The sequence below is a fragment of the Ambystoma mexicanum genome, chromosome 4q (assembly GCF_040938575.1).
Source record: "Ambystoma mexicanum isolate Mex_15411 chromosome 4q, UKY_AmexF1_1, whole genome shotgun sequence".
Taxonomy (NCBI): Eukaryota; Metazoa; Chordata; class Amphibia; order Caudata; family Ambystomatidae; genus Ambystoma; species Ambystoma mexicanum.
The window spans coordinates 435,723,178-435,738,619 of record NC_090928.1 but is presented as its reverse complement, the minus strand read 5'-3'; the positions used below and the strand labels follow the sequence as shown (position 1 = coordinate 435,738,619).

Sequence of the window (15,442 nt, the reverse complement as noted above, 5' to 3'; positions counted from 1 at the left end):
TAAAGTGAGGTTTCCATTGCAAGAATTCATACATTTCGTATCACATGTAGATCTTGGAACATGGAAAAAAACTTTTGTCAAATGCACAAATTCTGCAAAACGTAACTGCTTCTCTACTGCAGTTTGTTGATTTTGTGCTAAGAGCATAGTAAAACCCAATTGTTCATTGTTTTGTATATGAAATGATGATATATCCTATTGTTTCTTACAGTGCATTGGGTTGAAAAACATTTTAACATGATCTATTGAAGAGGGTATATGGTTATGAAACAGGGACTTCTTGAACTGCACTCCTACTCTCTACCATTGACATAAACCCTTGAATGTTGAAAACTGCCCTTTTTTAAAAAGGTGATAGAGTGGGTGACTGTATGGAACTTGTAGAACTAATGACATCAGCGCACTTTCTGGTCAGCTGTACAAATTAATATATTTCATTAAGGGCATATTATTGGTTTCCACCACAGTTTTATAACATTCATATGAGGTTCCAATGGACTATTTCAAACTGATAATATCACCAGTAGAACTTGGGTGAATGTAAAACACAGCTTGTATCATGTGAAGAAATCCTAAACAGCTTAATGGTGTTTACCCTATGTTTCAGGAGGTGATCAGGAGTCTTTCAAATGTAGAAATGTGTTGCTCATTACATAAAATGCTAAGATTGTAAATGTTTTCTTCAATTTATCTAATTAAAAAAATATTTCTACAGGTAAAACAAGCAGGCACCCAGATTTGAACTAGGGACCTCTTGATCAAAAGTCAAATGCTCTATCACTGAGCTATACCCCCATTCTAAACTGTTTACCTTTATTAAATCAGTAATATGTACAAAGTGCAAGCAATATGCAATCACCATCAAAGCAATGCATGTTCAGCCACCAAACCCTCCTTATAAGTATAAGGGGTACAAAAGATGTCCTTTATCTGCCTTGCTAAAATACAGTGAGGTTTCCATTGCAAGAATTCATACATTTCGTATCACATGTAGATTTTGGAACATGGAAAAAAAATCTTTTGTCAAATGCACAAATTCTGCAAAATGTAACTGCTTCTCTACTGCAGTTTGTTGATTTTGTGCTAAGAGCATAGTTAAACCCAATTGTTCATTGTTTTGTATATGAAATGATGATATATCCTATTGTTTATTACAGTGCAACATTTTGACATGATCTATTGAAGAGGGTATATGGTTATGAAACAGGGACTTCTTGAACTGCACTCCTACCCTCTACCATTGACATAAACCCTTGAATGTTGAAAACTGACCTTTTTTAAAAAGGTGATAGAGTGGGTGACTCTATGGAACTTGTAGAACTAATGACATCAGGACACTTTCTGGTCAGCTGTACAAATTAATACATTTCATTAAGGGCTGTAAGGATATTTGGCGTGTTACAGCACGGAGTACAGCACTACTGCACAGGTAGCATTTTTTTTTTGATGCAGCACCACCACATGGATGTGGTGCATTGCTATATGTGTTGCCAGAGTAACATGGACATATAAGTAAAGACAGGCTATTCAGTCAAAAACGATTTTTACATATAAGATGCAAATCTATTTTTACAGTTAAAAGCACACGTGCACATTCAAAATGCACACTATTTTTCACCTGAAATGCCTATGTTGCAAGAGACACATTTGAAAATTAATAACTTCATTTAACATAACCCACTAATAAAAATGTGTCTCCACTGCAGAATTAGGCCTACTCTGAAAGTGAACTTTTAAACACACATTCATTTTTTTTTCTCTGCTGCTCTGTCCACATAACTACAGGAAGCAAAGAGCTCGAAGGAACAGGAAATCAGTTTGTTACAATTGCCACTGTAGAAGTGAGCCATTGTGTAGTGAGGGAGGAGATGACATGATTGATTCTGAATAGAGCAGCGTCATAGCAAGTATCATGCTAGAGGCTGTGATTAGAACTTTGCTGGAGAAGCTTGAGGAGAGGGGGAGAACAATCGAGATCTGGCAGAGCTGGGAGAAGGATCTTTTACTGTCTGGGGCATTCCTGCTGCAAAAGCTGAGAGTTCCAGGAAATAACCCCGGTTTGAGAACGGCAGACGCTTGTTCTCACTGGGGTTGATTTTCAAGGGAGCCAAATTCAGAAAGAGAATAGCCGGAGAACAGATAAGGTAATTATAGAAGCGAGTGGGAGCTGTGCGAAAGTGTGCGAAACTGTTCAGTCAGTGTATTAAAGGGAGTCTCAGTCTCTTATCAGCATATTTAATGTTACCAATTGAATATATTCTAGCAGCTCTCTGTACATTTTATCACAAATAATGTTGTACCATTTCATTTATTTAAAAAAAAAAATTAAACTGTGTTTAAAAGAAATTTCTATAATACAAAAATATTTGAAAACAGATAGCTAGTGTGTATTATTTCTCTCTTTCATTTTGCATGGGAAAAGGTTTAAACGTGGGTAGATTTTTAAACAGTGCAATTGTCATTTTAAAACAGATGTGTGCATGATTATATTCAGTATGGACAGTTGTGAGTGACTGTTTGTAGCATAGCCTGTTGGAGGTACATGAGTCAACGGGAAGAGAGACTCTCTGGGCATAGTTCCCTAACGTATATAATGTAGTGGAAATTACCACAAAAATACCACAATAGCCCAATGGCACACAACACTAACACTGAAAATGTGGTATCCCTAAAATGTAGGCCTGAGGTCTCTCTAGTGATCAAGAACAATCTAGATAAAAAACAAGGGATGTTGGATATTGGGGCCACAAATAAACCAACCACTATACCAACCAACCACGCAAACTACTGCGCACATCATCTAAATAGGTCTGAATTCTGAAATAATGCAATGTATTATTGTCATGTGTGACCCAATATGAATACAGAGAGTGATTATTGCTAAAGGTATTTTGGCGGTAAGAAAATACTGCAAAGCCCCAAATATCCACAAAATACCCAACATATTTATGGTGCGTTGCAGGCCGGGAAAGTGATCATAGAGTACCTACTGGCCGTGGCAAGCGTGTCTCACACTGCCATTTGCACATTAAAGGGAACCCATTTTATAATAGCAGTGTGCCACTAAAAACGAATTTCAGAATGTCACAAAGGGAAACCACATTTTCAGACCTAGTGCAATATTTAGAGGCAAAGTTGTTTGCACATGGGACGTGGTCGTTGAACAGCACCTTAGAATGGCGTGACCGCATTCAGGGTGAGGTGCAGAAAGAAAAACTAGACAATATTTTTGCAGAAGGCAGCATAATTCAGGTCTGCCTTACAAGATTATTGAATGCAGCCGATAAAAGCACAGAGAAAGACTGTTTAATACGGCTATGCGGCAAAATATGGTTTATTTTGAATAAGTCCCTGCGAATGCAGGAAAATTATACCCAGCTAATTAACAGGTTAAAGACTGAATTAGATGGGGCAAGTAAAAATCAGGAAATGTTAAGAGCAGAATTGGATGTATGCCAAAAAGACATGCAGTTAAAATGCAGGGATTTTGATTCTCAATTGTGCAAAAGCAAGAAACAGTTTGAAGACAGTGAGCAAGAATTGGTTCATCTAAAAGCTTTAGTGGACCACATTAGGCAAGATAAAGATGAAGTTATTTCTGAAATGCAGATTTTACAAAAAGAACATTGTGAAAAAGAATGTGATCTCCATAGTGCAGAACAAGAAATGATTAAAATGACTCAAGAAAGAGACACGAGAAATAAAGATGAGTGATGAAAACAACTATTTGCAAAATGAAGCAAACAGCCTCCTTAAAAAGTGTAAGGACTTAGAACAGCAAATGTGCATTCCCAAGTCCCAGGAGAGGCGGCAGGGTACCACATTCAATGGAGTGGAGGTGAATTCTAGTTCTGCCCAAAGAGCTAGTGCTCCAGTGACTGGGCCGGTGACTGAACTTGGTTGCAGCGCCCTTGGGGGATTTGATACTCCCATTGGGGGCAGCCACCAATCACATACACCTGAAAACAGGATTGAATCACAAAGTAGTGCAATTCCATGCATTGCAACAATTATCCCCATAAAAATAATGAAATCCATTAAAGCCCTGATCAAACCATTTAAAAATGGAGGTGAATGCTGCATTGGGGATCATTTAGAAGAGGTGCATGACATTTTTAAAGCACTCCAGATACCTAAGGAACAGTACAGACAATATTTTCATTTAACTTTAGATGCCCCGACGGCCAGCATCATAAGGGGATTAAATGAACAGCAGAATATGACCTGGGTGGAGTTTGAAAAAGAAATTAGGGGTCATTTTTCTCCTTTTCAGTCATTGCAGGAGGCAAAGAAAGTCGCTTACACAATCACTGCTGGACCTAATACATCCCCTCGCCAATTTTTACAAGACTTAAAAAGAGCATTTTCTCGCTTTGAGGTATCTTTTGACCCAAATTCCAATGAGTTTAAAACTGCATACTTCTATGGGCTACAGAAAGACATCATATCCCAATTGGTCCGTGAATTTGACCGTGACAATTCCCTTGAATGGATTGTACATCAAAGCACAAAACTATATGAGGTACTCTATTGTCAGGGTAGAGAAAGTGATAAAATGAAAGATACTAGACCTAAATCTAAAGAACCCTCAGCCACAGTAATGGAAATCAGGTCAGCCAAAATGTCCCTTGAGTCTGCTCAAAGCCAAGGTAAAAATAATGTGACACCTGAACAAAGGGGTAATCAACAAAGATCGCCATTTCCTGTACCAATGTTCCAATCACATGATCCTAGTAATAGGGAGAGCTACATCAGCCCTAGGTATTTAGGGGACAGACCCCGGGTAGGATATCGGCCTGATATGGCAGGTATGAACAATAACCAGAGACAAAATCAAGATCAAAGAAATGATGGTCCCTACCAGTCATTGGGGACACAGAGCAGATTTGATCCCAATACCATGATATATGGTAATCAGGATAGACCCCGATATGTGGATCGATTTACTGATAATGGAAATCAACATAAGGGCCAGTACCCACAATCTGAGAGACAGGACATGAGGCAAAACATGAACTACAATCCACGTCAGTACAATGATTCCCCACCAGGGGACTATAATCAAAGGATGGGTGCACCCCACGCCCCTCCACAAATGAATCAAGAGTTCAGAAACCATCCCAACTGACATCAATCACCTGAGAGGTATCAGAATAGATCCAATCAGGGGGAAAACAACCGATATCGACCTAGGCCACAGAAAGAGGATTCTAGAGAGATGGAAAGGTTCCAGGGCCTTGAGGCCCAAGTCAAAATGTTAGCTGAGCAAATAGGAAAGCTCTATACAGCGCAAAAACAACCTTCCAAAGAGGGGGCTGATGGCCATAGCAATGACCGGGGGGCTTCCGAAAAGTGACTAAATACTCATGATAACTGCAGTGCCAAAATGACAGATTGCTCTGATATAATTTTGCATAACGACTCTGAGATGCCTAATCAATTAAAAATGAAAGTGCCAGTAAATGAACATGTGACAGAAAGTGCAAATACTTCTAAAAAAGAGGTACGGTTTAACCTGGAGCTAAATAAAACAGTAAAGATTTGCACAAATGAAAAAGAAACATTAGGAATTCCAAAAGAACAAAGGGACAGATTTAAGAAAAATGACTCATGCATGGGGAATACCAGTGAACAGGGAGTAAGTGGGGATGCTATAGCTCCTTCCCTGGGCAAGCAAAACAATGACCAAACACAGGCAGAAAAAGGGAATACTCAAAAGGAGGGTACAAGTCAATCACCTGAAGAATTCTTTGAGCCACATATTTTTGAAGAGGCTGAAAGGGCTGGTATCACACTAAATGATCACAAATGCACACATTTAAAAAATGACAAATTGCTGAATGATGTTGTTACACATGTTCAGTTGGAAGGTTGTAGTGTGGTCTCTGATGTTACCCAGATGGATGGGCGAACAGTGGCCACACTCCAAAAAACCTCTGATCATGGAGAAATTAATAAAGTCTCTCGCGCAGAAATGGGTAAAAAGGAGGGAAAAATGTCTTTCCATTTACCAATGTGCTTAGCCAAAAGTGAAAAAGGCCTGAGAAAGGTGAGCCCTGAAATCAGTAAGAATTCACACTTCTTATGTATATTAGAGGAAGTTGAGGACAGATATTATGCACCCATCACTGTAGAAGAAAAATGCCACACCTTTGCTATGTTTGACACTGGCACAAAGGCCACAATTATGTCCAAGGAGCTGGTAAAGAGTATCAATGAAGGGAGATCCCCACAGAGTCAGATCACAGTGAAGGAAAATCAAGGTCCAGTGCATAACTTTAATGGGGAGGAGGTGCCCATCATAGGTGTAACTGAGGTTGACATAAAAATAGGAAAGCACAGAATGAAACAAGAGGTATTGATCAAATCTATTTGTGAAATTCCATTTCTGATGGGGACAGATTGCTTGAAAAGATTGTCTCCTCTCATAGATGGGGTGAATGGAGTGCTGTGGTCCTTAACCAAAAAATCATTGAGGCCTAAGAAACTAAAATCACAAAACAGCAACATAAATGAATGTCACACCGTTGCCAAAACAAATGATGCTGTGGAGGTATATCTCCAGAATAGTTGCATACCTAGTATCACTGTTATATTAATGTGTCAAGACAAAATGCAGAGCGACAATGAAAAACTACCTGTACAAATATACCTGGACCCAAGGAAAAGTTGGCAGACTGCCATAGATGAGCACACATTACGTTTTTATTTAAAAGAGAAAACATGCAAACAGAATATTGCTCCTAAAACAGATTCAGAAAAACACATTACCACTCTGGCAGAAATACACATGGAAGATGAGCAACCATGGGTTCATGTTGGTATAATTGACTATTTTAAAACAATAAAAGGCACTTTAGCGCTTGGACAGGAAAGGAGTTTCATTAATGAGAAATTGTTGCAAAAAATAATGGAGACGGAAGAAATCCCGAAATTTAGGATTAAAAATCAATATGTTTCTGGGTTGGACAGTCCAGACTTTGAAAACCGAATTGCAGGCAGATGCATGCTTAAAATTAGCATTGGGCAGAAAACAATTTACCATAATGTATGGATAGTGAGTGGAGCACAAAATGAATTTTACATGGGCAATGACATCATGCACAGAATGTGTATGGTGTTAGATTTCCTTAATCAAAAAATATGATCACGCCTAGGTGGTCCGGCGCCTGAATTTGAAGACAAAAGAAGGGCTTATCATTGTGCACAACTGGTTCCTTATGCAATCGAATTACAAATGAGGAAAGATACTATTATTCCTGCATTTACAAAACAGTTTGCAATAACACTGAAATGCAAAAATGGACAGCAGATGAAAGACTCTGATGCATTTGTATGCCTGAATGAAACCATAAAACAGCAAGGCCTGGATTATGAATACATTCCATTGGTAGATATTGGTGAAGGATCTGTAAAAATTATGGTAAATAATAAAGGTTGTCAGGAAATTTATTTAGAGGAAAACTCCCCATTAGGAATGGCCATACAAAAATCACATTATACGGCAGATTTAAATAACATGGTGATTGGAAATATCCCTGAAAAGTATGTAGATGCCAAGGGTGAGTTGCCAGAACACCTGGACGCTCAGCCCAAAGGAATATTTAAAATTCATTCTGTGTATCCTTATGATTCAAATGAGACAGTGTGCTGCCATCAAGAGGATTGCATAATATTTAATTTAAATGAAAATGAAACAGAAAATCAACCCATTGAAGTGGAAGCTAATATGCCAAAATATTTAAAAGTGGCAGCTTTACAAAAAGACACAGCCACACAGTTAGGGGAAAGCGCAGAGATTCCCTTACCAGAAGATTTTCCAGAATTTTCCAAAATGGTAGAAGAGCAGATCTCCTTAGCGGATGCGTGTGACAGCAATGAGGATAGGGACAATCTGAGGGAGATATTTATGGAGTTTAAGGATGTATTTGCAAAAGATGCTTATGATGGTGGTTTAACTGATATACATGTGGCCACACTACCAGAAGGGTGTAGCAGAAGTCCAGTGTTTGTACGCCAGTATAGACTACCGCTGGCATGTTTAGAATCATTGGCAGAGATTATTAAAAATTTGGAATCACGGGGAATCATCAAGCCCATTCATAGCACATCCAATACACCTATTTTAGGTGTGTTAAAGCCAAATGGTCAATGGCGGCTATGTGCAGACTTGAGAGAGTTAAATAAAAGAGTACCAGTATCTAGATGGCCACTGCCATTCATTAATCAGGGCCTAGCTCAGGTACATGGTTCAAAAGTATTTACCACATTAGATCTCACCTCTGGATATTGGTCGTGCCATTGGCAGAGGAGATACAACATTTATTTTCCTTTACATTTGACAGGACTCAATACGCCTGGCTTAGAGCTCCGTTTGGGTACATCAATAGTGGGAGTGAATTTGGCATATTTTTGAGAAAGGCCATGCCGGATGCAGCGGAAAGAGGAACAATAGTTTACGTGGACGATGTTCTGATAAAAAATGAAAGCCTGAAAAGCCATTTTGATGAAATAAGACATGTGCTTGGCCAATTGCAGAAAGCAGGCGCCAAAGTATCTTTGCAAAAAGCACAATGGTACAAGAAAAAAGTGAACTTTCTAGGGCATGAAGTGACTGAACATGGGCTAAATTCACAAAAGAAGAAAATAGAGGCCATACAAAGATTAAAAGATCCTAAACATGTGATAGGAGTAAAACGTTTATTAGGGATGACAGGCTATAACAGAAAGTTCATTGAAAGTTATGCAGAAATCACTCAACCATTGACTAAACTGCTTAAACTGAATACTCCCTGGAAATGGGAAAAAAAGCAGTCTGATGCAGTGGCTAAATTAAAGGAATGTCTTGTAAAGGCACCATGTTTGGCATATCCCATAAAGGACAGGGATTTCTTTATAGAAATAGGTTTTTCTGAACATTGTATGTCAGCAGTGTTATCACAAAAACACGATTTCAATCACAAAACCATTGCCTATGCAAGTAAGGCATTTTCCCAAGTTGAATTGAAATTTAATGAATGTGAAAAGGCCCTATTAACCACTGTGTGGGCGCTACAACATTTCCGCCCCATTGTTCATGGAGAAAAGGTGATTATTGAAACAAATCATCAACCTTTGCAATTTTTAGAGAGTAAAATAATTAGATCAGGTAATCTAGCACAGTCCAGAATCACTTCATGGATGCTGGCATTACAAGGTTTTCCTGTAGAAGTGAGATATGGACAAAATAAAAAGAACCCAATTGCTCAAGGGTTAGCTGACTTACATGACTGCGCAGCTGAACAAATACCAAATGAAATGGAAGTGGAAACTAGTTTGCAGAAATTTGAACAATCACCACACAAAGCTTTTGATGAAAAAACATGCAAGGATTTGCCAACTGTATATGTGGATGGTTGTGCTTTTCACATTGAAAATGACAGTAATAAACAATTAGTGGCAGGAATAGGAAATGTCTGGTTGAAATGTGAAGGCGTCCCCAGTATAGGAATGAGGATTGGAGATAGGAGCAGTCAGGTGGCAGAATTGGCAGCCATTTATAAAGCAATTACTACTGCAGTTGATAAAAAGTTCAGTGAAATTGTCCTGGTGACTGATTCTGACTATGCACGGAATAGCTTTCTGGAGTATTTGCCTGGTTGGAAAGCAATAGGCATGGTTACATACAACAAAAAGCCACTTAAACATGGAAAAATGATACAAGCCATAGACAAATTGGTGTCAGAGAATAATTTAACAATATACTGGAGAAAAATTTGTGGGCATTTAAAAACACCAGGAGAGGATAAGGAGGGAAATGATAAGGCAGACCACCTGGCTAAGATTGGGGCTGTGATGGGAGAATTGCTACCTATTGATTATTTAATGGGTGAAATAAAAATTGATGCAGTAACAGGTTCTAAAGCACCAAAGGAGGTAGATCAACCAGTGGTACAGTGGAGTCATGACACGCCAGACCAAGATTTGATTGAGGCACAAAAGAATGATCAAATTTTGGGAATCTATTATAATCATTTGATAGATCCTGAACAAAACCCTTTAACAGAAAATGATTGTATGGGAAAAGAAGAGTTGAGGGTGCTATTAAAGAACAAAACACGAATTAGATTACAGGATGGACTCATGATTAGAGAGTCCATAACAGGACAAATACAGTGGGTGGTACCCCTTTCATTCAGAGGGCTAATGCTACACCATGCACATGATGCCATAACTGCAGGCCATAGAGGTTCACAAAAAACATTGGAAATACTAAAAGATTATGCTTACTGGCCACATATGTCCCAAGATGTGGAATTATATACTAGAGGATGTCTAGTATGTGCCCACTTTAAAGCTGCTTCACCAATGCATAGAGCCCCATTAATGAAAAGAGGCCTAACTCTTCCATGGTCAGATTTGCAAATAGACTAAGTAGGGCCTTTAAAAAGGTCGAGCAGAGGAAACCGTTATATTTTTAGTGTGGTATGTTGGATGTCAAAGTGGTTTGAATGCATTCCTGCACCAGATTGTAGTGCGCAAACAGCAGCCACATTGCTGGTGAACCGTGTGTTCTCAAGGTTTGGGTTGCCACAAAGAATTGAGTCAGACAGAGGAAGTCATTTCACAAGTATTCTAATGAGTAAGGTATGGCAAATACTGGGTGTGAAAAGAAAACTACATATTGCATATCGGGCGGCCTCTTCAGGTGGAGTTGAACGAAGCAATAGGTCTGTTGTGGATATTTTAAAGAAATTCTTGGCAGAAGCAGGTTCCAGCTGGGATTTTCGTTTACCGTTGGTTTTGATGGCAATCAGATCAACTCCTGCCAAAGAAACAGGTGTTAGCCCCCATGAGGTCTTGACAGGTAGGAAAATGGTGTTACCACAACACCTACTATACAGAACACATGAGCAAACACTTGTGAGTGCATCCACAGTTCATGAATATATTGATGAACTGAGGAGGCATTTGAGGTACAAGTTTCATTTTGGAAAAAGTAAACAGAAAAATTCTAAATTTCTAGCAGCCTGGCAGGGGCCATTTCGAATTATAGCTAAAATTTTGAAAAATGAAGGTGAAACAGCGATAGAGCAGTTTGTCCATGTAAATCAGATCAAACCATGCCATCCCAGACACGAGATCAGGCGGCTTGAGCATGTAGAAACAGAATTCCCTGGGGCTACTACCCACTGATGCACACAATACAACATAAAGTCCCTTGAACAAAAAAAGAGAAAATAAATGGATACAATCAGGAGGCAGTGACAGAGAAGTTAAAAAGTTGATTGTTATAATGGCATACAAACACTGTAATATATGTAAAAATATATAATATAAAATAAGTAAATAAATAAATAAATAAATAAATATAATGGAAGCTCATGGTTGGTGTGCAGAGAGAAAATGTATTAAATATTGAATGCTGTTTTATATATGCTTGTTTTCTTTTTAACTTGTGTTTAATTTCAGAAAAAAAAGAAAAAAAAAACTAAATGTTTTTACCAAGCATGTTTTATTTTTGGAAAAAGGGTGAAGTTAGTATTGTGCAATATACTTAATCTGTTTCTTTTCCATTTTGGTTTAGAACATTAACTATTTATACCGGAGGTCACGGGAGACAATGGAGTCCTGGAGCCCACGTGGACGGATTCCGGGAAAGCCCCAAAGAGGGGTGAAGACCAAGGCTGCAAAGCGAACAGCATTGAAGATGATACCGATGATATGGTTAATGATGATGATATTTGGAGGGATCTTCAAGAATTCAGAAGCACAGGTTGTCATTGAACCTGGACCAGCATCTGGTATCGCGGTGGAAGAGGCACCAGGATTCATCATGAGTGATAGAAGGATGATTTTCCAAAATATCTACATACCATTGAATCCTGAGATTTTGATTGAAAAACATTTGAACAATACCGGAATTAAGATTGAACAGACTAAAGAGTGGCTGGAAATAAGAAAAGTTGACACTAAGCAGTCAATAAGAGATATATTAATGCAGTTGGAGAAAACATTTGTGAATTCAGCAGACATTAAGAAGAGGAGAGGAAAGAGAGGTGCGGTGATGCTCGCGATATCATTGGTAATGTCTATAGTTGGAGCCATAATAGGTACCACAATATCAACAGCCAATTCTATTTCGGTAGGAACACTGAGTACTAAAGCGCAACAACTGAGTATTGACCTAGAAATAATACAAAAAACCTTAGATGGGATTAGAGGGGGACTGGATGAACAAGTAAGATTCATAAATGAAACTGCAATCATTCTAAATGAACAAGCAGATGTGATGCAACTGACGACTAAAATAATACTTAAGCATGACAGAACTTTAAATGAAATATTGAACATAATGAGTCCTGTTGATAGACTATTAAGGAATTATATGAGAGAAGTTCAAACTGCAGTTTCACAATTGATTCAAGGACATGGCCCCTTGTATTTTGTTTCGCAGGATATTATTCGTCAAATGATAGAAAGATTGACCAGGAGGGAAATTGATATAATACAGGTAAAAATTGCATTTGAAATGGGTAATGCAATGCCGTTATACGTGGACTTGAAAAGACTAGAGATCGGATTTTTGCTATGCATCCCATATGTAGCTCCTGAACTTATTTATCAAATGAAGTGGGTACACAACGTGGGATTTTGGCAAGAGGACAGATTTATTAAGATTAAGACTCCAGAAGTGGTGGCATTTCAGTCATGGGAACCTGAAGTTTATTTAATACCAAACCTGGAAACATGTGTCAAATTTAAAGAACAAAATTATATGTGTTCAGGTAAACCGTTTGTTCCTGATGCCACAGATGCTATTTGTGGTTTGAAATCTGACCCAAGTATATCAGAAGGATGTGAAGTGATTATTAGCAATATGGGGAGTGAAGAACTGGCACAGGCTAAGATGGTCAGAGGTAAATGGTTGGTCAGCACCTGTTTAAAGAAGATGACGGTAGTACATTTAAACCATGGAACATACGTGGTTAAACAGGTGAAATATAATGTTTTTTATTTACAGGTTCCAAAGGATACAATTGTGTCAATTGGGGGGTTAACATTGTTTCATGTAACAAATGATGTTTGGGAAAGCCAAGTGGAAAATATCGATTTTTTTCAAAGGGATACTTTTCCAATAGATCCAGATGTGGAATATTTATTGAATCACAAAGAAAGACATGTTATAAAAATGAATTTGAGAAAAAACAATATTACAATTAGTAATCTGGGGATAATAGAAGTGGAAAGATTTAATTGGGGAACCTGGGGGGAACGCTCAATAGTGGGTTTGGCTGTCCTGGTTCTAATCATGGGTGGATGGTTGATTGTGCTATCAGTAAAAATGAAAATGTTACTGATTTTAGTAGCTACGTCAGGAAGAGAAAGATATCCCAATACACATGCATTTTAAAAGAAAAAAAAGAACAAGTTGTTTTTAGGAATTGGCTTGGATAGTAGCCAAGTTCTAAAAACAAAAGGAGGGTATGTAAGGATATTTGGCGTGTTACAGCACAGAGTACAGCACTACTGCACAGGTAGCATTTTTTTTGATGCAGCACCACCACATGGGTGTGGTGCATTGCTATATGTGTTGCCAGAGTAACATGGACATGTAAATAAAGACAGGCTATTCAGTCAAAAACGATTTTTACATATAAGATGCAAATCTATTTTTACAGTTAAAAGCACACATGTGCACATTCAAAATGCACACTATTTTTCACCTGAAATGCCTATGTTGCAAGAGACACATTTGAAAATTAATAACTAACCTTATTAATAACTAACCTGACTAATAAAACTTCATTTAACATAACCAACTAATAAAAATGTGTCTCCACTGCAGAATTAGGCCTACTCTGAAAGTGAACTTTTAAACGCACATTCATTTTTTTTCTCTGCTGCTCTGTCCACATAACTACAGGAAGCAAAGAGCTCAAAGGAACAGGAAATCAGTTTGTTACAATTGCCACTGTAGAAGTGAGCCATTGTGTAGTGAGGGAGGAGATGACATGATTGATTCTGATTGGAGCAGCGTCATAGCAAGTATCATGCTAGAGGCTGTGATTAGAACTTTGCTGGAGAAGCTTGAGGAGAGAGGGAGAACAATCGAGATCTGGTAGAGCTGGGAGAAGGATCTTTTACTGGCTGGGGCATTCCTGCTGCAAAAGCCGAGAGTTCCAGGCAATAACCCCGGTTTGAGAACGGCAGATGCTTGTTCTCACTGGGGTTGATTTTCAAGGGAGCCAAATTCAGAAAGAGAATAGCCGGAGAAAACTCATGCTGAACAGATAAGGTAATTATAGAAGCGAGTGGGAGCTCTGCGAAAGTGTGCGAAACTGTTCCTTCAGTGTATTAAAGGGAGTCTCAGTCTCTTATCAGCATATTTAATGTTACCAATTGAATATATTCTCGCAGCTCTCTGTTCATTTTATCACAAATAATGTTGTACCATTTCATTTATTTCTATAAAAAAAATTAAACTGTGTTTAAAAGAAATTTCCATAATACAAAAATATTTGAAAACAGATAGCTAGTGTGTATTTTTTCTCTCTTTCATTTTACATGGGCAAAGGTTTAAACGTGGGTAGATCTTTAAACAGTGCAATTGTCATTTTAAAACAGATGTGTGCATGATTCTATTCAGTATGGACAGTTGTGAGTGACTGTTTGTAGCATAGCCTGTTGGAGGTACATGAGTCAACGGGAAGAGAGACTCTCTGGACATAGTTCAATACCGTATATAAGATAGTGGAAATTACCACAAAAATACCACAATAGCCCATGGTGGCACACAACACTAACACTGAAAATGTGGTATCCCTAAAATGTAGGCCTGAGGTCTCTCTAGTGATCAAGAACAATCTAGATAAAAAATAAGGGATGTTGGATATTGGGGCCACAAATAAACCAACCACTATACCAACCAACCACGCAAACTACCGCGCACATCATCTAAATAGGTCTGAATTCTGAAATAATGCAATGTATTATTGTCATGTGTGACCCAATATGAATACAGAGAGTGATTATTGCTAAAGGTATTTTGGCGGTAAGAAAATACTGCAAAGCCCCAAATATCCACAAAATACCCAACAGGTCATATTATTGGTTTCCACCACAGTTTTATAACATTAATATGAACTTCCAATGGACTATTTCAAACTGATAATATCACCAGTAGAACTTGAGTGAATGTAAAACACAGCTTGTATCATGTGAAGAAATCCTGATCAGCTTAATGGTGTTTACCATATGTTTAAGGAGGTGATCAGGAGTGTTTCAAATGTAGAAATGTTTTGCTCATTACATAAAATGCTAAGATTGTAAATGTTTTCTTCAATTTATCTAATTAAAAAAATATTTCTACAGGTAAAACAAGTGGACAAGGGGGCACCCAGATTTGAACTAGGGACCTCTTGATCGAAAGTCAAAAGCTCTATCACTGAGCTATCCCCCA

General features: G+C 38.2%; 1 non-coding gene across 1 annotated transcript; it reads right to left on the bottom strand.

The window, feature by feature from the left end:
- Positions 1 to 15,370: 15,370 nt before the first annotated feature.
- Positions 15,371 to 15,442, bottom strand: TRNAE-UUC (transfer RNA glutamic acid (anticodon UUC)). Its single transcript has one exon. It is a non-coding gene; the product is annotated as a tRNA-Glu (tRNA).